Below are 26604 nucleotides of genomic sequence, written 5' to 3' on the forward strand. Positions count from 1 at the left end.
GGGGATCTGAGGGAGGGTGAGCTGGAGGAATTCAGGTCTAAGATGGGGACACAGAGCTCACCCCTGACCTCTGCCATGAGTGTGGACAGAAGTGAACCAGTTCTCTCTGCAGGCTCCTGGTTACTTGGTCATCAGTCCAGGGGTGAGTTGACCTGGCTGTAGTGCCCATGTCAGGGGATCCGAGAGAGGGCAAGCATGAGGAACTCCAGTCTCCTGTGAGCATCTCTTATGAACCATCACATTGGCATTAAACATATTTCTGTTTAGCTTTGCTGTTCTTTAGCTGCACTCTTGCTGCCTGGTATGTTCTTTCCCAATTTATTATTGTTGCCACCAGAAAGCCCAAATTTAGCTAAATAATTCTGTGTATTGAAGAAAACAGGCAACTATGTCACATATATGTTTTGCTGAGTAATGTTTATTTAACTTAATATTACTTTGGAAATCCCTAGTTCCATCCACTGCTCTTCAAATTATATAATTATACAATTCATTATGACTCAATGCAATTCTATTGTGTATATAGCAAAATATTTTTTCTTTTTTCTTTAACTTTTTACAAAAGTCAACCTCAGTTCCCTCTCCCTCACCTTCTCCCCTACCCTTCAATCCTCCTAACACTTCACCACCACTCAATCGCCCCTCCACTTCCCAGGGAGGACAAAGGCTTCCATGGGGGGATTTTCAGAGTCTGTCACATCATCCCAGGCAGGGCCTAGATCCTCCTCCATATGTCCAGGCTGAGAGAGCATTGGTCCATGTAGAATGGGATCTCAAAGGCCATCTGCATGCCAAGAATAAATACTGCTCTACTATCTAAGGTCCCACAGATACCCAAGACCTCCTCTCTGTCACCCAGGTTTGGTGGGAGTGATATCTGTATCAGTTCCATGATGGCCCCTTAGTCATCAGTCTGGGGTAAATATGTTCCCCCTTGTTTAGGTCAACTGCCTCTATGGGTTTCACCAGCCTGATCTTGATTCCTTTGGTCATCACTCCTCTTTGCAAATGGGTTCCAGGAAATTAAGTTGGTTCACAGCTGTAGTTGTCTGTCTCTGCCTCCATCAGCCACTGGATGAGAGTTCTAGGATGGCATATAAGGTAGAAATCATTCTCATTATTGTGGGAAGGCATTTAAGGTAGGCTTAGTGCCAGTTGGTGTCATTCTTGTAGATCTGTGAAGATCTCACTCATGCCAGATCTCTCCCCCAACTTATAATGGCTCCCTCTTTTATGGTATCTCCCACCCTTCTCTTTTCTATTCATACCCTTGCTCAACCTTCCTGCACTCCCATGTCCTCCTCTCCCCTCCTCTTTACCCCCTCTCTTTCTCACATCTCCTTCTGCCCTCCCCTTTTCCTCCCCCATCAGTCCAATTAGGAGATCTCGTCCTATAACCCTTCTCTGGGTTACCATGATAATGTCTCCTTGGGTCCTCCCTGCACCCCAGACACTCTGGCAGTTTGATTGTAAGATGGCAATGCACTGCTCCATGTCTAAAATCCATATATGAGAGAGTACATAACATTTTTGTCTTTCTGTGACTCGGACACCTCACTCAGGATGTTTTCTTCTAGTGCCATCCATTTTTAAAACTTCTTTCAGTTTTGAGATTTTAAAGTAATTACATTTCTCCATTCTCTTTCCTCAATCCAAATGCTCCTGTATAATTCTCCTTGCTCTCTTTCAAATTCATGGTCTTTTTTGTTGTTACATATTCCTAAATAATAAACTTTCTCAGTCTATATAATATTAATAGTATGTATATGCTTTTAGAACTAACCATTTTGTATGGCATAAACTACTGCACTCTTTCCTGGAAAAGACTTCTCCTGATCTCAGAGTCAGGAGACTTTGGTGTAGCATTGAGACCACCACCAAAAATGGATCCAAAACAAACAAGAATCAATAATCCATGTTCATTAATATCCATGAATATCAGTGGTCTTAACTCACCTATAAAAAGACACAGGCTAGGAGAATGCATATGAAGACAGAATCCAACCTTCTGCTGCATACAAAAAACACACCTCACCTTCAAAGACAGACATTACCTAAAGGGAAAGGGTTGGGAAAAGATCCAATCAAATGGTCATAAGAAACTAGTGGGGGTAGCTATCCTAATATCTAACAAAATATTCTTCAAACTAAAATTAATCAAAAGAGATGTAGAAGAGCATTTCATATTCATCATAGGAAAAATCCATCAGGATGAAGTCTCAATTCTGAACATATATGCCCCAAATACAAAGGCACCCACATTCATAAAAGAAACATTACTAGAACTCAAATCACACATTAAACCATACACACTTGTTATGGAAGACTTCAGCACCCTACTATCACCACTGGATAGGTCAACCAGACAAAAACTTAACAAAGAAAAAATGGAACAAACAGAAGTTATGGCCTGATTGGGTTTAACAGACATCTATAGAACATTCCATCCAAATAAAAAAGAATATACCTTCTTCTCAGCACCACATGGAACCTTCACTAAAGTTGACCACATACTTGGCAATAAAGCAAATTTCAACAAATACCAAAAAATTGGTCTGACAAGATACCCCCCTTTATCTTGTCAGACCATTGCAGCTTAAATTTAGAATTCAATGCCAACACAAATTGCAGAAACCCCACCAAGTCATGGAAATTGAACAGTGCTCAATTGTGTCACCCCTGGTTAAAGGAAGAAATAAAGAAAGAACGCAAAGACTTCCTAGAATTCAATGAAAATGAAGGCACAACATACCCAAACCTATGGGATACTCTGAAAGCAGTTCTAAGAAGAAAGTTCATAGCACTAATTGCCCACATGAAGAAACTCGAGAATTGCTACACTAGAGAATTAACAAGAACAAAAAGAAGCAAACTTACCCAGGAGGAGTAGATGTCAGGAAATAATCAAATTGAGAGCTCAAATCAATAAATAGAAACAAAGAGAACAATACAAAGAATCAATGAAACAAAGAGCTGGTTTTTCAAAAAGCAACAAGATAGACAAACCTTTATTCAACCTAAGCAAAAGACAGAAAGAACATGCTAATTAACAAAATCAGAAGTGAAAATGGGAAAATAATGACAGACATTGGGGAAATCCAAAGAATCATCAGGTCACACTTTGAAAATATGTACTCCCTTAAATTGGAAAATTTAATGAAACAGATGATTTTCTGGGTAGATATCACTTACCAAAATTAAATCAAGAAAAGATAAACAATTTAAACAGAGATATAACCCCTAAAGAAATAGAGCGGCCATAAAAAGTCTTCCAACCAAAAAAGTCCAGAACCAAATGGCTTCAGTACAGAATTCTACCAAAAATTCAAGAAAGATTTAATACCAATATTCTTCAAATTGTTCCACACAATAGAAGCAGAATGGTCACTGCCAAAGTCTTTTTACTAGGCTAGAATTACGTTAGTACTCAAACTACACAAAGCCACTACCAAGAGAGGGGATTACAGACCAATCTCCCTCATGAACATTGATGCAAAAATACTCAATAAAATACTCACAAATTGAACCCAAGAACACATCATGACCAAGTAGGAGTGGATGGCACCGATGCCAGGCTGGCCATCTTTCACCTTGTAGGTGATGGAGAATTCGCCCAGGTAGTGACCCATCATCTCTGCTTTGATTTCCACCTGGTTGAAGGCCGTGCCATTGTACATATCAGGAGGCATAACCATCCCTGATTTCAAGGCCTATAATAGAGCTATAGTCCTGAAAACAGCTTTGTATTGGCACAAAAACAGATAGGTAGACCAATGGAATCGAATCGAAGACCCTGATATCAACCCATGCACTTTTGAACACCTGATCTTTGAGAAAGAAGGTAAAGCTGTACAGTGAAAAGGGAAAGCATCTTCAACAAATGGTGCAGGAGTAACTGGATGCTGGCATGTAAAAGACAGCAGATAGATCCATATCAGTCATCATGCACAAAACTTAAGTCCAAATGGATCAAAGACCTCAACATCACTCCAGCCGTACTGAACCTCTTAGAAGAGAAAGTAGGAAGAACCCTTGAATGAATTGCTATAGTAGACTGCTTCCTGAACATGATACCAGTATCACAGACACTGAGATTGACAATTAATAAATGGAACCTCCTGAAACTGAGAAGCTTCTGCAAAGCAAAGGACACAGTCTACAAGACAAAACGACAACCCATAGAATGGGAAAAGATATTCACCAACTCCACATCTGAGAGTGGGCTGATCTCCAAAATTTACAAAGAACTCAAGAAGCTCTTCTCCAAAACACCAAAGGTTCCAATCAAAAAATGGGGTACAGAACTAAATAGAGAATTCTCAATAGAGGAGTCTAAAATAGCTGAGAGACACTTGAGAAATTGCTCAACATCCTTATCCATCAGGGAAATTCAAATCAAATCAACTCTGAGATACCATCTCAATCCCATCAGAATGACTAAAATCAAAACTACTAATGACAATTTATGCTGGAGAGGATGTGGAGAAAGGGGAACACTCCTCCACTGCTAGTGGGAGTGCCAACTCTTACAACCACTTTGAAAATCAGTATGGAGATTCCTCAGGATAAAGGAAGCCAGTGCACCACAAGATCCAGCAATTCCACTCTTAGGCATATACTAAAAGATGTACACTCATACAATTAGAACATTTGCTCAACTATGTTCACAGCAGCTTTACTTGTAATAGCCAGAACCTGGAAGCAACCTAGATGTCCCTCAACTGAAGAGTGGATAGAGAAAATGGGGTACACCTACACAATAGAGTTCTACTCAGCTGAAAAATATTGAATCTTTATATTTTCAGGTAAATGGATGGCATTAGAAGACATCATCCTGAGTGAGGTAACCCAGTCACAAAAAGACAAACATGGTATGTACTCACTCATATGTGGATTTTAGAGGTGGAGCAGGGCTTGCCAGCCTACAATCCCACCACCAGAGGGTCTGGGAAAGAGGGAGGACCCTAAGAGAGATGTGTGTGGTAACCAGGGGAAGGGTAATGTGAGGAGATTTCCTAATTGGATTGGGAGCAGGGGGAAGGGAAGGGAAGGGAGAGGGATATGGGAGAAAAAGAGTGGGAGAAGAGGAGGGGAGAGGAGGGCACAGGAGAGCAGGAAGGTTAAGCCAGGGCAAGAATAAAGGGAAGAATGATGAGAGATACCACAATAGAGAGAGCCATTATATATTGGAGGAGAGACCTGGCATTAGTGATATCTTATTAGATCTACAAAAATGACACCTACTGGCATTAAGGCTACTTTAAATGCCCTCCCCTGATGATGACCTTATATGCCATCCTAGAACCCTCATCCAGTGGCTGACAAAAGCAGAGGCAGACACCCACAATTAAAAATCGAACTGAACCCCTGGAACCTAGTTTCAAAGAGGACTGATGAGCAAAGGAATCAAGACCAGACTGGTGAAACCCACAGAGGCAGGTGACCTAAACAAGGGGGAACACATGAACCCCAGACTAAAGACTGAGAGACCAGCATGGAACTGATCTAGACACTGCCCCCCCAACCCCAAACCTGGGTGTCACAGAAGAGGCCTCAGCAATTCATGGGACCTTGTAGAGTAGATCAATAATTATTCCTGGAGTACAAATGGATTCTGGGAGCCCATTCCACATGGAGGATGCTCTTTCAGCCTGGACACATAGGGGAGGACCTAAGTCCTGACTGGGATTATATGACAGACTCTGTGTAGCAGAAGGGAAATGGAGTGGGATGGGGGGTTGGGAGGAGTGGGGCTAGGGCAGGAGAGGAGGGAAATGGACCTGAGAGTAATATGTGTAAAAAATTAAATAAAATGTATAAAAAAGAAAAAAACGAAGACAAAAATCTTTGAAAATTAAATTAGCATAAGAGGACAAGAGGTTATGTAAAGAAAATAGATTACTAATTTATATAGAAAATTACTAATAAAATTATAAAGCTTTTACAGGATGGAGAAAAGACACATGTAGATATTTGAAAAGTTACTTCTGATAAAATGAAGGGTCATGTAAAGTCATTGAAGTGGAGATGTACTTGAAGTAGTTGTAATTGGAAATTACTGAGATTTATGCTCCTGTTTGAGGTGAGCAGTGTGTGTAGGAGTAAATGTCAAATACTCCTCCACAATTTGGAAGTGAGAGAATCCTGTTGGGTGCTACATGTCAAAACTTTCTGCCCCTTTTAATGGCAGACTTAGTGCAATGCCATTTCAGCAGATTAGTGAGTAGCATGATCTGAGTTGTGTTTTCAGCATGCGTAAAATAGCATAGAGAAATGATGTAGCAGCTAGGTGGAGCAGAAGGTAGTCTTCACAAATGGGTCAAGGAAAGAATGTTAGACCGGTGCTGGCATGTCTACATAAAGTTCTTTCGCATACACTCTTAAAGGAGAAATTATGTTCACCGATATGTTCATTGTATTGTTCATTTGAGAATCTCTATTTTTTTGCTCCAATCAATTACGATGTGCAGTAATGAGTGACTACCCTGAATATATGGAAAATGACATGTCTTAGAACATCCAGAGTCTTATTTTGAATGCTGTTAACTTTGATTTGGCTTCAGTATATCTGAGAAGATGTGCCAAAACAAAACAAACAATAAACAAACCAGTTGAATATTTAGGCCTGTAATAAATGAACAATATAGAAATATAAATGTTGGTGATGAAAGACTATGTAATCTAATTAAAGTCAGGGGAGAGGGGAGGTAGCAGTGGGAGCTGGGAGAAGTGGCGGGAGGTCAAACTGTAGTAGGTAGGGGTGTATCGTAAGAGAGAAGCATCTATTATCAATAAAAAATCTTCAGAATTGAGTGACTTGAAAAGAATGGGAAAATAGCATAAGCAGGTACCACAGACCAAGTTTTGGGGTATCTCTATGTTTACCATATTTGAACAATATTTAGAAAGTGGAAAGCAGTTAGTTAAGTTAGTGAATCAGGACAGAGCAATGAGTTGAATTCTAATGTGGAGAAAATTGATCTATGTTGGGAAATTATACTCATACTTTAATTAAGATGAATACAGGCTGAATCATAGATTTAGAAAAGAGGAAATTTATGATTTGGTCATCAAGTGAACAGATAGCCAAGGGAAAGTGTAAATGGAGGTGATTCAAAAATGCGATGTCTCTAGATAATGAATGCTTTCTTGGTGTTGCCTAACACACAGATAAAAGGAGATCAGTTTTTTTTCCTAGTAGAGTGACTTTATCATTCTGTGAATTACAAGTACAATTCCCCAAGAATCTGAAATTCAAGTTCTATGGAAACAAATTTGTCTCCTTTTTTTGCTTTTGTTTTGTTTTGTTTTTTTTTTTTTTTTTTTTTTTTTTGCTTACTGACTTAAAACTGCCTTGTGAAAACTAACATAATGGAGGCCAATGTCCAGCCACTGCAGCACACATCAGTGTTGCCTGACAAGTGGGCTGAGCCTGTTTGGCATTGTGGAATGATGAATGCAGTGGAGGAGGGAGTGCCTCCCAACTTTTCCACAACTTAATTTCTTTAAAATTATATCTTTCCTGAGTAGAGACTAGTCCTTAACCTGTCCTGAGACTTATGGAGTCCCTGGCCATACCCATACAGTTTGTGTTGTGATCAGAAACAATTTTTTTGGGAAATGTTGCAACATTCTCCTTGTTTCCAATTCTTCTTAAATTGTGGCATCTTGCCCTGTGATAGAACATGTAGCTTCCTCCTACATTTAACTGTGGGTTTCTCTTTCTTCATGAGTAGAGTTTGGCAAAAAATAAAATAAAGCTTTGCAAAATGAACTTCTCTCTCTCTCTCTCTCTCTCTCTCTCTCTCTCTCTCTCTCTCTCTCTGTGTGTGTGTGTGTCTGTCTCGGACTGTCTGTCTGTCTGTCTGTCTGTCTGTCTCTCTCTCTCTCTCTCTCTCTCTCTCTCTCTCTCTGTGTGTGTGTATGTGTGTGTGTACATCTGTTCTGGTGTGATCATACATGACAAACCTGCGTCAGTAGTCTTTAGAGTCTTCCCTGGAAAATTATGAGTGTGAAAAGCTGAAAATAATATCAGCAGAACTGTTGCTTACTGTAGACTCCTGAGTTTTGGAACCAGCTGCTATTTAATGGTGTTAATTTAGAAACAGTGTGTTATCTTCAGTAGATAAGCTTTGCAGAGGCCACATGAAGAAACAATGCTAATCTTTCTATAGACAAGGAAGAGATGGAGAAATCCTTAGAGACAGGTGTAGGAACAGAAAATTTATTTAAGACAAAATATATTTAAGATAAAAAGCTGTTTATGTCATGTTGGAAGTAATATAATAGAAAAGGGAACATTAACAAATTTACGAATGGAAAATATAGAATATCACTTCAGAAAGATTGTAGACCTCTTTTTACTATCTGTACTGTCATAAACAAAGTCTACCATATGGCATATCATAAATAATAATAGTTAATAATTGATAGTTACAAGATATAAGAATACATAGATATATCTAGGAACAATCCCAAAATACATTGAATTCTATATATTAAATATTATACTTCTAAAGTTCTTCAGAAAATTTACTTCTCAGAAATGCATTATTAGTTCTGTTTTCACTTATGTGTTTATTAAAAATCATGTGTTCTGTGATGACAATTAAGGAAGTCATCAATCTGATTACAAGGAATGTCCAGTTCAGGAATCATCTCCACTATTACTTGAGTCTTAGCTGGGCTCATCCTCATGGATTCCTGAGAATTTCCCTAGTGCCAGGTTTCTTGCTAACACCATGATTGTTTTCTCTATCAAGTTATCTCTTTCCTTGCTCTCCCTCTCTGTCCTTCTCCCAACTTGTTCATGCTGTTCCCTCATGTTCTCCTCCTCACTCTTCACCCTTCCCCTTGCCCTCTCCACTATCCCTTCCTTTCTCCACCCATGCTCCCAATGTACTCAGGAGGCAATGTGTATTAATTGTCATCGTAGAACCTTCATCCAGTAACTTATGGAAGCAGACGCAGAGATCCAGAGCTAAGCACTGGGCTGAGCTCCAGTGGAAGGGAGGGAGGAGTGTCAGGGCCCATAAAAATTACTTTGCTTTATCTTGGCTTAAGGCCAGAAATTTCAAAACTATACTAATTCTTCCAAGGTTAAAGTCATAAGACCTCAAGGTCTAAGGCATGGATACAGTAGGATGTTTGATCTTAGGTATGGATGTCTTTTCCAGATAACAAAGCCAGATTTAGTCTAAGGCATACTTACCGAATGTTTGGAGAATTAGGGAAGAAGTGTGTTTCTTCCTTGCATCTTGGTAAAGAAGTCTTCTCTTTTTTGGTTAAGTTTAAAAGAATGCTGAAGAATAAAATTGGTATGTTCAGTATTCACTGGATTGCCCTCCTAATTCTAACCTGTGTCTCTGTCTTTCCCTTAGCATCTTTCCCTGCCATTTCTCAAACCAAACTCCCCCTCTCAGGTACAAACTAAGAAAGCTGGCTGTATCCCACTGAAGCCCCACTTACACAGGTTACTACAGATTGGCACCACAATGTGGGACAATTACAGATACTTGCTGAACTGTCGCCATTTTCCTTCACAGTGATCTCAAGGAAGAGATGCATAGTCAGTAGAACATGCTGCAGCAACACCTTGGGGAGAAAGGATTCCTTTCTCCAGTTTCAAGCACAGTTTTTATTTTTATGCAGTTAAGTGGAATACACTGTCAATGATGTGTGTGGGGTGGGGTTATCTAGTGTGACTTTTCCAGGTCATGTGCACAGAAGGTCTAGTTTTCTGCTGACATCACTGTCATGTGCTGATCCTCTAGACTGCCTGGCTGCCTCCCTGGCAATGTGTACTGTTCATTATGTCTTGCAGCTCTGGCATCTCCCTGTCTCTCACACTGAACACTTTCTGCCAGTGTTAATTTTTATGATGAATTTATTAATTAATTTATTTTACATTCCAGCCTCATTTTCCCCTCTTTTCTCTCCTCCCAGTCAGTCCCTTCTCCCATCACCTCTCTGTCCCCCTCCCCAATCCAGTCTTCCTCTGTTACTGTTTTTAAAAGGGCAGGTATCACAAAACATATCACAAAACATAGCATATAAAGTTGCAGCAACACTAAGCACCTCTCTCTGTATTAAGGCTGGGCAAGGTGACGCAATATGAGGAGTAGGGTCCCAAAAGCCTGTAAATGAGTCAGAGATAAGCTGGGAGGTGGTGGCACACGCCTTTAATCCCAGCACTTGGGAGGCAGAGGTGGCAGAGCTATGTGAGTTCGAGACCAGCCTGGTCTATAAGAGCTAGTTCCAGGAAATCCTCCAAAGCCAAAGAGAAACCCTGTCTCAAAAAACCAAACCAAACCAAACAAACAAACAAAACCAAACAAAAGGAGTCAGCTACAGGCCCTGTTCCCACTGTGAGGAGTACCACAAAAGGACCAAGCTGTGCAACTGTAATGTATATACAGAGTGCCTAGGACAGCCCCAGGCAGGCTTCCCGGCTGTGGGTTTAGTCTTTCTAAGCCCCATATGAGCCTAAATTAGCCCCTGCGAGTTTTCTCGTGTTGTCCTTGACCTCTCTGGTGTCTCTTACACTCCTTTCTCATCTTCTATAGGACTCCCCTAACTCTGCCTAATGTCTGGCTGTGATTCTGCATCTGTTACCATCAGTTGCTGGATCAAAATGAAAATTGCGCTATTTACCAATCTGGTCACAGAAGACGTCTAGTTCAGGTTACTTATCTTGTCTCTGTCTTTGAAAATTCACAGCGGCAATGAGGTTACAAACATCATATACTGCATCAGGATTTTATGTATACTCAGTTTTTTTTCTCTAGTCCTTATACTTGCATGGCTAGTGTCTTATCCACTGAGTGATACCCTTAGCCCTGACCTTTTTTTTCTACACCCTACTGTAGTTGTTAGCGTTGGTTTTCAAACCGACAAGACCCAGAAGCTTCTAGGAAGTAAGCCTCCAAGCGTAGTAGTGCGGCATTTATTTAGATTGGCAAATTTAAGCACACCTGTGAGAGATTAATTTGAGGAGTATTATATTGGTCAACTGCAGTAGAAGATCCAACACAAATGTTATCAGCATCTTTCCTTCAATTTGTGACTTGGACTGCATGAAAGAAGAAAGCTAGGTGAACATGAGCATTCACTATCTTTACTTCCTGACTGTGGAGGCATTGTGACCAACAATCTCATATATATTCATGCTACCAGGTCTTCCCTGACACACTGGACTCTGTGCTCAAACTGTGTACTTTTTCTCAGCAACATGAAAGTAATTAAGACACTTGCTGTATAAATCCAACAAAAAGTAAGGTACTCAAAAATTTTTGTAAGTAATCAATTTATATTAGTTGTTATTTTCCTATAATTCCACAATTGTACACAATATCAATCTGTTTATTATGATGCAATGACTTCTTTTTAATTGTAAGAAATCTGAATATAACATGGTTTTTAATCATCGTTTTTAGGTTCAAGCATGGTAGATGTGTAAATGTTTTCATATTTGTTACAAAATTCAGTTAAAATTGGTACAAAGATGCTTTAGAAAATTATCTTTTGAGGCCAAGTGATGGTGGTGCACGCCTTTAATCCCAGCACTTGGGAGGCAGTGGTAGGCAGGTCTCTGTGAGTTTGAGACCAGCCTGGTCTACCAAGCGAGTTCCAGTATAGGCTCCAAAGCTACACAGGGAAATCCTGTCTCGAAAAACAAAAATAAAAGAAAGAGAATTAACTTTTGTACAATTTCATTTTAATAATTGCCTATTGGAGATAGGCAATTCATCTACAATATCTAATTCATTTACAATATCCCACTTAATATCAACTGGAATGATAACTTATCATGTATTTCTCTGAAAATAATTTAGATGGCATTAGTTCCCTCATAATCTTTTAAGTTTTAGGTTGCATTAATTAAATTATGCTAAGGTAAATGATGTAGAGTCTAACCATCATGTTAAAGCTTTTCTTTTTATTTCCATACTAGAGACAGATCTCAGGGCTTTATGTATGTTAGACAAGTTCTTTCCTACAGAGAGCTATCTCTAGCCCCATGCATTCTTCTGTGTTGTAAATTTTACCGTTGTTAATTAACTGATATTCCAGTGCATCAAAGCAAACCAGTAACCGTTTTAACTCAGAGTGGTAGGGAAGTGGTGGAGAGTTATATTAATAATAGCAGAAGTACAAAAAACCAGTTTTAGCTATGTCTGTCTTTTTAGAAAAAAAGCTACCCACATGTGAATGGACAATTATAGTTTTATGCTGTGAAATATATAACTTTAAAAATTGAATTTTGTTCATTATTAATTCTTAGTTCTGAGATGTTATAGTGACTTGCAACCAAAGATTATTTTTTGTTGGTGACTCCAATGAAGGCAGGTAAAGGTATAGGAAGGATGCTGCAGGAGACATAACTGGATAAGATGAAGGACAACTGTGTTCAGCAATGGTAGAACTGGAAAACAAGCACCCAGAACTTCGCAAATCTAGCAATTCCGATAATGAGGCAATAAGAGCATAACTACTTCACTATTGTAATAAAAGATGTTTTGTTTCAGTGCATATGAATTACCTTAGATATAGCAAGTTATTCCGTGTTATATACAATTTGATGCTGGGCAATTAGTACTAAGAATTCAGTATTTCAAAATCTATTCTAACTTATATTATAGCCAGGGATTTTAGTATTTTATAATTGTTCTTTTTACAAATTTGTTATTTCTAACATTCATTATTTAAATAAAGTAGTTCTGTGGCATATGTGACTTAGAAGAATGAAGAACTATAGGCTCAAATAATAGAAATGGCAAAAAAACAGTAAGTGATATCTTTAATTGATTGAAAGAATGAAAGTTGGAGGATAAAAATGAGTCATTTTGATTTCAAATATACTTAGTTAATGCAGAAAAGTATATTATTTTTGAACAATATCTATTTTGGTTATTAACTGTAATAAGCTTCTGATTATGTGGGATGAGGTACAAAATTAATTTATGAAGATTCAGAAAATTCAGAATTGATGCACGCATGATCTTAAGCAAAATTATAAAGAAGTTGTATAATTTGTCACCAAAGGAGCATACAATGCTTGGTGTGGCTGAGAGGCATGCAATTATATTTCAGAAGAGGTTGATTGGCACTAAAATGTATTGCAAGTACATAACAAGACCGAACTTCCTTGATGAAATAAGCAGATGATACTTAGTGTCTAGCAAGGCAATAGAATGTCTAATTGAATGATGCACTGTTTCCTGTGGTAGATTATGTGATCCACTACAAAAGTTTTATCTTCTTATGCATCAGAATTAGACTTCAGCTCCACATTCTTAGTGGATTAATGCTAGATTAAAAAGAAGAAATTCATGGGTTTAAACAATTTCTATAGTGGAAATAGTATAAGTCTCAGAAAACTATGATCAACAGTAAGTAATTCCCCCTGCAAGGAATTAACAGTGAAATATAAATTTGTCTTTCGTTTTGAACAATGAAATATGAATTCAGTAGACATTTAAGAACTTGAAATTGACAAAAGAAATCCAGTTTATAATAACTTACTGGGAAAGAAATTGTAAAGATTATTATGAGCAGTCTTTTGCCTTGTAAATATATAAGAAATGGCATTAGATGGAGGAAGTACAGATATAAAAATATTTCATTGCTTAAAAATACCTTGACTCTGAGAATTGCTTAGCTGTTAAGAGCACTGAGAGCAAAAGATAGAGCTACATATTCTGCATAGTAGAATATCAAAAGTTTTATATATATATTATGTATATGTATATACATACAATCTAAAATATTGTTAGGCTATACAATTCTTTCTCAAAGGGTTGTCAATTAAGTAGTTACCTTACATCAAACTCAAGTTATTTTAGTTATCTCCTAATCTGGGAATGCTCATTTTATGGTTGATGGTGAAAGAAAGAAAAAAGATACCAAACAAAAGCAATTCAAGCTCTCTCTCTCATAGCATGTTGGTTCTCATTGAACTGCTGAAAACATTTTGTGCAAAGTTACAAGGCAATCAGGAAGTAGAGCAAGGAGTGAAGGAGAAGAGGAGGGACAGGAGAGTAAAAACCTTCTGAATAATATGCTGCTCTATACAGTAACAGTCTTGTGTTTCAGGCTAGAGGTCAATGGAGATAGGCTATCAGGACCTACAGTCTTTATGTTTGCACTGCCAGGTGAAGTAGACATAACTTGGGGTGGTCTAGGGGGAGTGAGGGGTAGTGGGAGGAGGTGATTAGGACGAGAGGAGGTGATCAGGGTGAGAGGAGGTGAGGGGGGGCAGGAAGAGGGGAGGGAGGGAGAACTGTGGTTGGAATGTAAAATGAAATTAAAAATAAACAGTTGAGGTGATATCCTCGATGTCTTGTAAAGAATTAAATTATGTTAAATGTGCATCAATTTTACCTATTGGTAGTGAAACTGTTATAAAATCTGAACAACTCTTTTCTGCAATGTAGACCTGCCATTGATGGTAATATTTTTTTCTTCCTTGGATTTGCAGTTCTTGGTGGTAGAAATGAAGCAGACTAACCATGGGTGGTTCCATACTATTAGTTCCCAGCACATAAATTTAGGATCACAAATTTCTTGCCTGCTAGACTTGTTGGGTATTGAATTCCTTGGGGGCATAGGAAATGTGTGGCAAATTGTTGGACTCCCAACATCTGGCTCATTTTCTGACCTTTAGTAAATGTTTAATTGATGCTGTTTAGCATCCAATTATGTAAAATGAGAGCTATGAATACAGAGGGCCTAGTTGTTTGACAAAACAGCATCATCCCCTCTCTCCCTGTCCTCCTTTACTGAGATTCTTCTCTGAAACTGCTATACACATGTAACATATATTTTGATTATTATACAACCACTGTCTCCCTCTCACCTCTATTAGTCTCCAGACAAGCCCCCTTCCCACAATCATGACATGTTGTTGTTGGTATTGTTGTTCTTATGAAGTTTGAGACCTAGTGATTTCAACCAGAGACATATGTATGTCAGTGAGTTTAGAACTATCCCCTGGACCCATTTACAGAATTCATTAGCAGCCAATAGCTTAGTCAGATAGCTAGGGTTCCAATCAGGTCCTCCCTGATCCATTACTAACTGAGGACAGGCCAAGCCTTTTGTAGGGTTTTTGTAGTTATCCTCACTTACTGTGAAGTCATGAATGCATCAGTTGTGCCAGGCTTAGAAGATGACAACAGTTTAAATCCTTCTCCCTTGTTGGTTTCTCATTTTTTCTTTCTGCCTTTTTTTCATGATGTTCTCTGACAGGCACTCTCTTAAACATTAACACATAAACAAAAATTTCCTACATTATTTATACAGTAAGGATCAATTAAAAGCAAATGGCATGTTGAGTATCCAAGTTTAATATATAGTTATTATTAACATCATTAGACTATTTTATTGCAAGATAATCACCCAATGTGTTAATTTTTTAAATTACCAGCCTAATTAACAAAAGTATGCATTATTAAACCTAATGGAAGCTATTCTGTTTTCTCACTACTTTGCTCAAATCACTACAATGGAAGTCAACTAATGCTGTACAGGGCTTGTCCTTTATTGACTTGTAGCTTGTTCTTTGTGGGCACACCTATTGTTCTTTATATCATTAATGGCTCATGAGAGTGGGAAGAGGAAGGAAAGAGAAAGTAATTTTGGTTTCATTTTCTTCATGTACACATAGAATTTCTGAAGGCAATTCTGCAGTCAGGGATGCATGTAATATTGCCCCTGAAATCCCATGGGAGAGGAACCAGGGATGCCAGTGAGCATTATGCATTTCAAATGGGCTTCCCTCATCAGTCTAGCTCAAACTGCCAGTAGTCCAGCTTTTGTCAAATAATAATAATGTCTCAGGCTCTTTTGTGTTCAAGATATTTTAAGAACTTTGTATTTGCTCATCCCTATTTTCTTAAACAAATTTTGTCTCACTGGAACATTTTTCCTCTCTCTCTCTCTCTCTCTCTCTCTCTCTCTCTCTCTCTCTCTCTCTCTCTCTCTGCGTGTGTGTGTGTGTGTGTGTGTGTGTGTGTGTGTGTGTGATGGGCCTCAAGTTGGACCAGTCATTGGTTGGCCACTCCCCCAAGTTCTGTACCAGAGTTATCCCACCACACCTTGCAGGCAGAACAAATTGTTCCTTGAAGGTTTTATTTTTAATTATCAATATATCCAATCATCTCGTTCAGATTTCTATGATATTTTGACAATACTGTATGTCTGTTCCCCACTATTTGACATTTAAATTACTTCATTTTAATACAATGAAATATACCAATTTTGAGTGTGTGTACAATTCCTAACATTATTATGTTTACTGTGCTGTTGTTAGGTTGTTTCCTATTTCTGTCCCTGAGGTTGGAGATCACATGATTACTACAATATCGGTTATCAGTAGAGTCTAGAATAGCATATGAAGTCTGTTAGGTACTAGAAGGGTAGTGTTTAAATAAAGGGGTAAATGAGTTGTGTTCTCACAGTTAACATCTTACCAACTGTCCTGTATTTATACCAAATTCTGATGCCTTCAGGACTTCGTTTTTTTTATTTGTCTAATAGTTCCTCTTGCTTTTCCTTTTTCTTTAGATGCAAAAATAAATGCATTTCTGTTTTCACTAATATTATCAGAATTGTTGTTCATAACTTCAATCACTTAGCAGGAAATGGATGCCACAAACCACTCATCCTATGTATTTCGCTAATGTGCTGCTTCATAAAGCATCAGTAAAATTCCTCTCAACAATCAAGTTCAGTTCTTGCCTTGAATATTATTTTCCTGCTTGAGTAACCCTAATTTTTATGTCAGCATATGCTATTTAAATAGGACTATTACATTTTTCTTAAAATAATCACTAACTGTCACGAGTTTCACTGTAAGTAAGAATTAAAATTATCAAGATATCTTCTTCATATTGAAGGAAATTGATTCAGACACATCTTGTAGTTAAATCATATGGGCCATGAAAAAAAATGCATTCTCTTCCTCAGATATGTTTTGTTTTGAGCAACTTGATTTAGGAACCTAGCATTGCATATATTTAATTAACAGTAAATATTACAATTGATGTTACAATTGGTTAAAAATTAAGTCAGAATCTTAATCATTTTTAGATAGAGGCTAAAAATGCATTCATAGAGTATAAATTCAAACAGGAAGATATGAGGATTGAATCTTTGGCCTGCTTGATATAAACAAACCTTAACTCTGTGAGCCAAATAATGTTTATGTCCTTATTCTCATGTTTGTGAATATTGTACAACTTGTGTGCTCATATTTGAGTATGCAAATATATACATTGTTATACATGTGCATGCATAAATAATGTATGCAACATAGAAACTGCTACTTATAGTTTTACTTTAGAAATCTTGATTATGTTCATTACAAAAGAATCTCTTGATTTAAGTAACATAAAATTTACTTATTATTTAAATGATTCATTAGTTTTGCATGTGTTTGTTACAGGGGATATCTTTGCATAACACATAGACAAGTTTTTACATTTTAAATCAATCTTAAACTCCGTAAATTATTTTCACAGTGATAAAATAAAAGTATTAATATATATGTTTGCTATCTTCATCGTTATTCAGTCACTCCTGCTTGAAATTTCTTGGGTGTCTGATAAAAAATTAAATAAACATATATGGGTTTATCTAGTTCTTTGTATAGGGGGTGTTGGTGTGTGAGCATGCTTGTGTGTGTGCTTCTTGAGTGCATGCACTTGAGTGTGTTTGTGTGCGTGTGTGAGTAAGTGTGTTTACTACCAGAGACCAGAGGAGGAGGTCCAGTATCCAGTTCTATGAGTTTCTACTTACCCTCATTCATCAAGGTCTGTCACTGAACTGGGAAGCTTACTGACTGTGGACTAGGCTGATGCCTAGTCACTCCCTGAGCCTTTGTCCCCTTTTCCACATATAAAGTTTCAGGACCACAGTCAGACATGGCTTTCATGTGGGGGACAGGGAATGCAAAGTTAGGAAGTCCTCATGCTTGTGCAGAAATCACTTTATTTAACTCTGTAGTACTGCTTTAGTTCATACATTTAATCTTATAGCACACAATCCATTATCTTGAAAGTTAAGTTTATATTAAAACTGAATCATAGACCTGTAACTATGTTCATTTATAATGATTTTATAATTAGTCAATTTCTACATAAATCCTTCTGGAAATTTAATTGATAATGATTCATACATAAAAAGTCAATTCATGTGTTTTTCTTAATATTATATTTATCAATTTATAAATATGAGTCCCCCTTTTTAATGTCTTACTGACTTTATCTCTGTAGTATTTTTCAGTTTTAAATGAAAAAGGTTTAGCTTATAGTGTGCTAAATGCTTTGTTTTAGTTTTTAAGACAGATGTTGTAGCATTTTTGCTTTATTTTATTGTTAGTATAAAGCAATTAAATTGATTTAATTAATAATGTGTTATACCTTCTTAAATTCACTTCTTAAGTAATTGATTAGTTTGCTTTCTTACAATATTCAGAACTTAGCTTACTAACCTTTGCCCTTGTATTATAAATACTTTGATCTGTTTTCTAAAAGTACTGCTTTGGGTACACATTCTAATTATACTACATTCATGTTCATTTTCATTCAATTAAATATATTTTCATATTTCACTCAAGATTCTTTTTTGACTCATGAGTTATATTGTAGAAAATTGTTGATATATAAAAAAATCCTCTTTGGAAGTTTAGGTTTAGCTCATGTCAAGCAATATGATTTTGTGAAGAAAATGTTATCTGTATGTCTTAAATGATGAAAGTCACTTACAGTGTCTCGATAGTTTGTATAAGCTTTGTGAATTTTACTATTAGTTTTTCCTCTTTGAGAGTCTGGATTTCAAGTGCATACTCCCTAATTTCTGAAGATCTTCCTGACAAACAGAATTATGAACAATCTTTAACTTCCGATGGTTCATACCAGGGGAAACCCTGTGATATGTCGTTGGAAGCTTGCCCTTAGTTTCTGTGCATTACAATCAGTTTTCCTTTTTGTTGTGTCCATTTTATGTGTATGTCATCTTACTGTAATAATTCAAAACTTAGGTAAGGTTATAAGTTTAAAGTTTCATAGCACATCTCCATACCTGGAGTAGTTTTGGGTAATTCCATCACAAGTAAGAAGTTTTGTGTTACTTCTAGACATAAGTTAATATTGAATGTTTTTGTGGCATTGAGATCTACTTTATTACCAGTAATAATTTAATTAAACTTTCATTTATATCATTTAGATTTTTGTAGGGTGTGTTTATGAACAAGTTTATTCTATTCCATGCTTTGTTATACAAATATATTTCTGGATTCATTGAGTTATTTTATGAACAGAAGGTTAGTTTGATTGATGGTATATGAACAGATAATTATTTTATTCATTTTTGTCTGTACATTTTATTATGAAGAAAGAGAACATTAGCTTATCTTAGCAACTATAAATTTGTCTATTCCTGGCCAATTCCTTCTGCTCATACTATCCAGGGTCTCCCGTACTGGAAACTGCAGCAAGCTCTACTTGCTCCAGGAGGAACGAGCTACCAGGAGCCTGCTAAGAGAGCCTGCCTATGCCCATCCCCACACAGGGCAGAGGGCAGAGGGCAAAGGCCAGAGGGCAGAGGTAAGATCCAGGCCCCCTTACTGGTCCCCACTTCCTTCTGCTCACCTTCTCCTTGACTGCGAACTGCAGCAAGCTCGACTTGCCCTTGAGGACCTACCTACCAGGAGCCTGCCTACACCCGCCCCCACTCAGGGCAGAAGGAAGAGTGTAGAGGGCAGAGCTCACACCCACCAGGAGAGGGAGTGGCTGAGATGCATCCATATCCACCGAGAGACCTGTCAGTGAACTGGACCTGCTTGCACCCACCAGAAGACAATCTTGGACCTTTACTCACCAGCAAAGGAAGAGACCCTATCTGTACCCACTGACAGAAGGAATGGGAAGACGACAATATAAGAACAAATTCAATGACAGAAAAACCAATATGATGCCATCAGAGTCTAGGGACTCTATACCAGCAAGATCTGAACATCACCACACAGATGAAACAGAAGAGGATAACATAAAAAACAGCTTCATGAAGATGATAGAAACCCTAAAGGGAGAAATGAGAAAAATTTTTAAATATTTGGGAGAAAAGACAAACCAAAAATTATATGAAACAATTCATATAGTGCAAGGTTAGAAAGCTGAAACAGAGACAATAAAAAAGCATAGTCTGAAGGAACACTGGAAATAGAAAAGTTGAGTAAACAATCTGGAACTACAGATACAAGAATAATCAACAGGATACAGGCATTAGAAGACAGAAACTCAGGTGTTGAAGATTCACTAGGAGAAATAGATTCATAGACCAAAGAAAATCTGAAATTCAACAAATCCCTAACAGAAAATATCCAGGAAATATGGGATACCATGAAAAGGCCAAATCTAAGAATGATAGGTATAAAAGAAGGTGAAGAAACCCCGCTCAAAGGTGCAGAAAACATATTCAACAAAATCGTAGAAGAAAACTTTCCCAACCTAAAGAAAGACATGCCAATGAAAGTACAAGAAGCCCACAGAACACAAAATAGAGTGGACCACAAAAGGAAGCCCCTTCACCACATAACAGTAAAAACCCTGAACATACAGAATAAAGAAAGAATATTAAGAGCAGCTAAGGAAAAAGGACAAGTAACATACAAAGACAAACCTATCAAAATTATACCTGACTTCTCCATGGAAACTCTGAAAGTCAGAAGGTCCTCGATAGATATCTTACAAAACTAAGACACCATGGATGCCAGCCCAAACTACTATACCCAGAATAGCTTTCATTTACCATATATGGAGAAAACAAGATATTCCATAGCAAAATTAGATTTAAACAATACCTATCCACAAATACAGCCCTACAGAAAATACTGGAAGGAAAACTTCAGTCTAAGGGAGGTAAGTATGCTCACAAAAAAATACTCAATAGATAATCCAAATTTCCCAAAAGAAAAAGGGGGGTAAATCCACAATTACATGACCAACAACAAATCAAAAACAAACAAGAATTAACACTCAGTGATCCTTAAGATACCTCAATATTAATGGTTTTATTTTGCCTATAAAAGACACAGGCTAACAGAATGGATATGAAGACAGAATCCATCCTTCTGCTGCATAAAAGAAACACACCTTAACTTCAAAGATAGACATTAATTCAGAGTAAAGGGCTGGGAAAATTTTTTCCAATAAAATGGATCCAAGAAACAAGTTGGTGTAGCTATCCTAGTATAGAACAAATTAGACTTCAAACTACAACCAATCAAATGAGATGAAGGAGATCATTTCATATTCATCAGAGGAAAAATACATCAGGATGAAGTCTCAATTCTGAACATCTATGCCCCAAATACAAGGGCACCCACATTCTTAAAAGAAACATTACTGAAACTCAAATCATACGTAAGACCTCACACAGTTATAGTGGGAGACTTCAGCACTCCACTCACCACTAGATAGCACCACCAGACAGAAGCTCAAAAAAGAAACAAAGGAACTTACAGAAGTTATGACCCAATTGGAAAAAACTAAAGCAGACATCTATAGATCATTCCACCGAAACAAAAAAAAAATATACCTTTTTCTCAGCGCCACATGGGACCTTCTCTAAAATTGAACACATACTTGGCAACATACCAAACCTCAACATGTACATAAAAATGGAATAAGTCCATGAATCTTATGAGACCACCATGTGTTAAAATTAGAATCCAAAACAACACAAATTGCAGACACCCTACAAACTCATGTATCATATTAGCCCACCATGCTTATCGTTAGAATTCAACAACACCAATGGCAAACCTAGAAACTCATGGAAATTGAACAACACACAATTGCACACTAACTGGGTCAAGGAAGAAATAAAGAAAGAAATTATAGACTTCCTAAAATTCAATGGAAATGAAGATATGCCATACCAAACTTATTGGACACTTTGAAGGCTGTACTAATAGGAAAGTTCATAGCACTAAGTGCACACATGAAAAAATTGCAGAATAGTCATACTAGACAATTAATAACACAACTGAAAGTTCTAGAACAAAAGAAGCAAACTCACCAAGGAGAAGTGGATGCCAGGAAATAATCAAATTGAGGGCTGAAATCAACAAACCCAAACAAACAAAACAATAAAAAATCAATGTAACAAAGAATTGGTTCTTGAAGAAAATCAAGAAGAGAGATAAACCTCCGTCTAAATGAACTAAAAGGCAGTGAGATCATGCAAATCAACAAAATCAGGAATAAAAAGGGGGACATAACAACAGACACTGAGGAAATCCAGAGAATCTTCAGGGCATACTTTGAAAACCTGTACTCCACAAATTTGAAAATTTAAAGGAAATGGACAATTATCTGGATGGATATCACTTACCAAAATTAAATCAAGAGCAGATAAGCAATCTAAACATATCTATAACTCTAATGAAATAGAAGCAGTCATCAAAATCTCTCACACAAAAATCACAGATTCAGATGGCTACAGTGCAGAATTCCACCAAAAATAAAAAGAAAAGCTAATTGCAATACTCCCCAAAGGGTTCCACACAATAGAAGCAGGAGGTTTGTTGCCAAATTCTTTTTCTATGAAGCTACAATTACCTTGATACCCAAACCACACAAAGACACAACTAAGAAGATGAACTTCAGACCAATATCCCTCATGAATATTGATGCAAAAATACTCAATAAAATATTAGCGAATAGAATCCAAACACACATAATAAAAATCATCCACCATGTTCAAGAACGCTTCATCCCAGGGAAGCAGAGATGATTCAACATACGAAAATCTATCAATGTATTTCACTATATAAACAAACTGCAAAAGAAAAACTGCATAATCATTTCACTTGATGCGGAAAAAGCCTTTGACAAAATCCAACACCCCTTCATGACAAAGGTCCTGGAGACATCAGCAATAACAGGAACTTACCTGAACTTAATAAAAGCAATATACAGTAAACCAAATCTAACATCAAACTAAATGGAAAGAAACTCAATGTAATTCCTCTAAAATCAGGAACAAGACAAGGCTGTCCTCTTTCTTCATATCTCTTCAATATTGTACTTGAAGTTCTAGCTAGAGCAGTAAAACAACAAAAGGAGATCAAGTGGATACGAATTGGAAAGGAAGAGGTCAAATTTCACTATTTGCAGACGATATGATAGTTTACATAAGTGACCTGACAAGCTCTACAAGGAAATTCCTGTAGCTGATAAACACCTCCAACAATGTGGCAGGATACAAGGTTAACTCAAAAAATAAGTAGCCCTATTATACACAGATGATAAATGGGCGGAGAAAGAAATCAGAGAAACATCAGCCTTTACAGTGGCCCCAAACAACATAAAATATTTGGGGAAAATGCTAACCAAAAAAGTGAAAGATGTGTACATCAAGAACTTTGAGTCTTTAAAGAAAGAAATTAAAGAAGATACCGGAAAATGGAAAGATCCTCAATACTCTTGGATTGGTAGGATTAATATAGTAAAAATGGCAATCTTGCCAAAAGCAATCAACAGATTCAAAGCAATCATCATCAAAACACCGGCATAAATCTTCACAGACATTGAAAGAATAATTCTCAAATTTATATGGAAAAGCAAAAGACCCAGAATAGCCAAAACAACCCTGTACAATAAGTAACTTCTGGAGGTATCACCATCCCTGACTTCAAACTCCATTATAGAGTTATAGTCCTGAAAACAGCTTAGTATTGGCACAAAAATAGACAGGTAGACCAATGGAATTGATTGAAACCCCTGATACTAACCCACATACCTATAAACACTTCATATTTGACAAAGAAACTAAAACTATGCATTGCAAAAAAGGCAACATCTTCAACAAATGGTGCTGGCACATCTGGAAGCTGGCAAGTAGAAGACTGCAGATAGATCCATATCTATTGCCATGCCCAAAACTTAAGTTCAAATGGATAAAAGACATCAACATAAATTTAGCCACACTGAAACTCTTAGAAAAGAAATTGGGAGGCACCCTTTAATAAATTGGTACAGGAGACTGCTTCCTGAACATAACAAAAGTAGCACAGACAGTGAGATCAACAATTAATAAATGGAACCTCCTGAAACTGAGAAGCTTCTGTAGGGCAAAGGACACAGTCAAAAAGACAAAAAGACAGCCCACAGAATGGGAAAAGATATTCACTAACCCCACATCTAACAGAGGGCTGATCTCCAAAATTTACAAAGAACTCAACAAGCATGTCTCCAAAACACCAAAGGATGCAATTAAAAAGTGGGGTATAGAACTAAATAGAGAATTCTCAATAGAGGAATTTAAAATGGCTGAGAGGCACTTAAGAAAGTGCTCAACATCCTTAGCCATTAGCGAAATGCAAATCAAAACAACTTTGAGATACCATCTCACTCCTACCAGAATGGCTAAATTCAAAAATACCAATGACAATTTATACTGGAGAGGATGTGAATAGAGGGGAACACTCCTCCACTACTGGTGAGAGTGCCAACTCAGGAAAATGAGAATCAGTTTACCACAAGACCAGAAATTCCTCTCTTAGGCATATATCCAAATTATGTACATTCATACAACAATGATGTCTGTTCCACTATGTTCAAAGCATTATTATTTGCAATACCCAGAACCTGGAAGCAACCTAGTACCCCCTCAGCTGAAGAGTGAATAGAGGAAATGTGGTACATTTACACAATAGAGTATACTATTTAGTGGAAAAAAATAATGGAATCTTGAAATTTGTAGGCAAATGGATGGCTGTAGAGCAATATATCATCATTTAGCCCTGTCATCCAGATGGACTTTGTGAGCCCATTCCATATGGAGGGATGCTTTCTCTGCCTAGACACATGGAGGAGGGCCTAGGCCCTGCCCCAGATCATATGACAGACCTTTGAGATCTACCATGAAGGACCTCACCCTTCTTGAAGAGTAGAGTGAGGATTGGAGGAGGGGTTGGGGGGTGGTTGAAGCCAAGCAGGAGAGGAAGGGAGTGAGAGGGAGCTGGGATTGACATGCGAAGCAAACTTGTTTCTAATTTAAATTTAATAAAAATTAACTAAAATAAATAAATAAATACTTCATATAAAAATAATCTTGTCTATTCCTTTAAGCAACAGTTTTGGTTTCAAGTATTTTAGTGATATTTATTCCTGAGGATATTGCCTATTATGAAATTGAGATTTCAAATATTAAATGCCACTTCAGCATTTTATAGATAATTTTTCCATTTTGTATTTTGATACATACTTTTTTTTACTTTTTGAGATAGTTTTGCTTCGTAGACCTTACTGAACTAGAATTAATGACGTGACTCAGGCTGACCTCAAATGTGTAGTCTTCCTGCCTCTGCTTTCTTAATGTTGAGTGTACAGGAGTGTAACATCATAATCAACATTTTCCATACTTTTTAATGTGTCTTTACATTCAGAAAACATTTCAAAATGTGTTTAATAATCAGATTGTTTTTCTTACAAATAACATAAGTTTTATTACTTCATTTACTTTTTATCTGTCTTTTACTTGGCATTTTTTAATTTATTGTGGATATTAATATGAATAATAGAAAATTCTTCATTCTCCCCATCCATTATCTGTTATATCTGAGCTTCAATGTTTCTTCTTTTCCTATCTCAATTTAGATAGGATATTTAGTCCATTATATTGCAATTACTAACTTAATTAAACCTTTTATTACAATGATTTCCCTTTTAAAAGTTTCAGTGGTTATTTCAAAATTTTAAATCAGTATTGCTAATTAGAGTCCATCTTAATATAATATTGAACAGTACTTTAATTTTCCACTCACCTGTCAGGAAAAAAATTAATTACATGTCATTATTTTTTTGCTCTTACATTTACACACTTAAACAAATTTTGCTGTATCATTAAATGTCTTCTTTTGTGATAGGCCCTTTTTATCTAAGTCATATCTTCTCATGTTCCTGTGATCACATGATCCAATAACCTTTGCTCTCCAAATTGCACATGCTACGTGCTCCCTGAACACAGGTCACTATAACTATATTACAGTCAATCCACCCTCTCTACATGTTTTCCTTACCCATAGGATGAACAAAAATATGCCAAAAGGAAGGAAAATTGAGGAAATAGAGAGTTTATCTTTTGTTTTCCTTGATTCATATTCACAGCCATGCATTGCCTAGTGGTTTATTCAAAATTCATAGAGATCATTGTTTAATTTTGTTTTCTATAGATCTAATGTTACTTTTAATATTTTGAGGATCTTTTAGTGCCTATTATTGTAGGTTAATTAGCTATTCTATTTTTATCATTGCCATCCCTGGTACCACCAGAATGTTTAGACTTGACATTCATTCAGCTCTCTTGACTATTGCATCATTGCTTTCACATATTTTAAACTTTTGAAAGTATACAACTGTCATTTCATGTCTTCAGTGTTTATGCACTCATATCCATATTCCTTTTCATTTTTGTTGGGACTTTATTTCTTCTTGTATTTTCAAAATCAGAGTTAGGAATTCAGAAAAAAATGAAGAAACAGGGAAAAAAGCAAAGGAGGAGTAGAAGTCAAGTTTTCTAAGTAGGGGCTATATT

General features: G+C 36.9%; 1 long non-coding RNA gene across 1 annotated transcript; it reads right to left on the reverse strand.

Moving 5' to 3' along the window:
- Positions 1-398: 398 nt before the first annotated feature.
- On the reverse strand, positions 399-2005 carry LOC110341767. Its single transcript, XR_002383759.1, has 2 exons — positions 1957-2005; positions 399-1084 (listed from the first exon to the last, which is right to left on the reverse strand). It is a non-coding gene; the product is annotated as an uncharacterized LOC110341767 (long non-coding RNA).
- Between the last annotated feature and the right edge of the window lie 24599 nt (positions 2006-26604).

The sequence above is a fragment of the Mesocricetus auratus genome, unplaced genomic scaffold (assembly GCF_017639785.1).
Source record: "Mesocricetus auratus isolate SY011 unplaced genomic scaffold, BCM_Maur_2.0 Super-Scaffold_100008, whole genome shotgun sequence".
Taxonomy (NCBI): domain Eukaryota; kingdom Metazoa; phylum Chordata; class Mammalia; order Rodentia; family Cricetidae; genus Mesocricetus; species Mesocricetus auratus.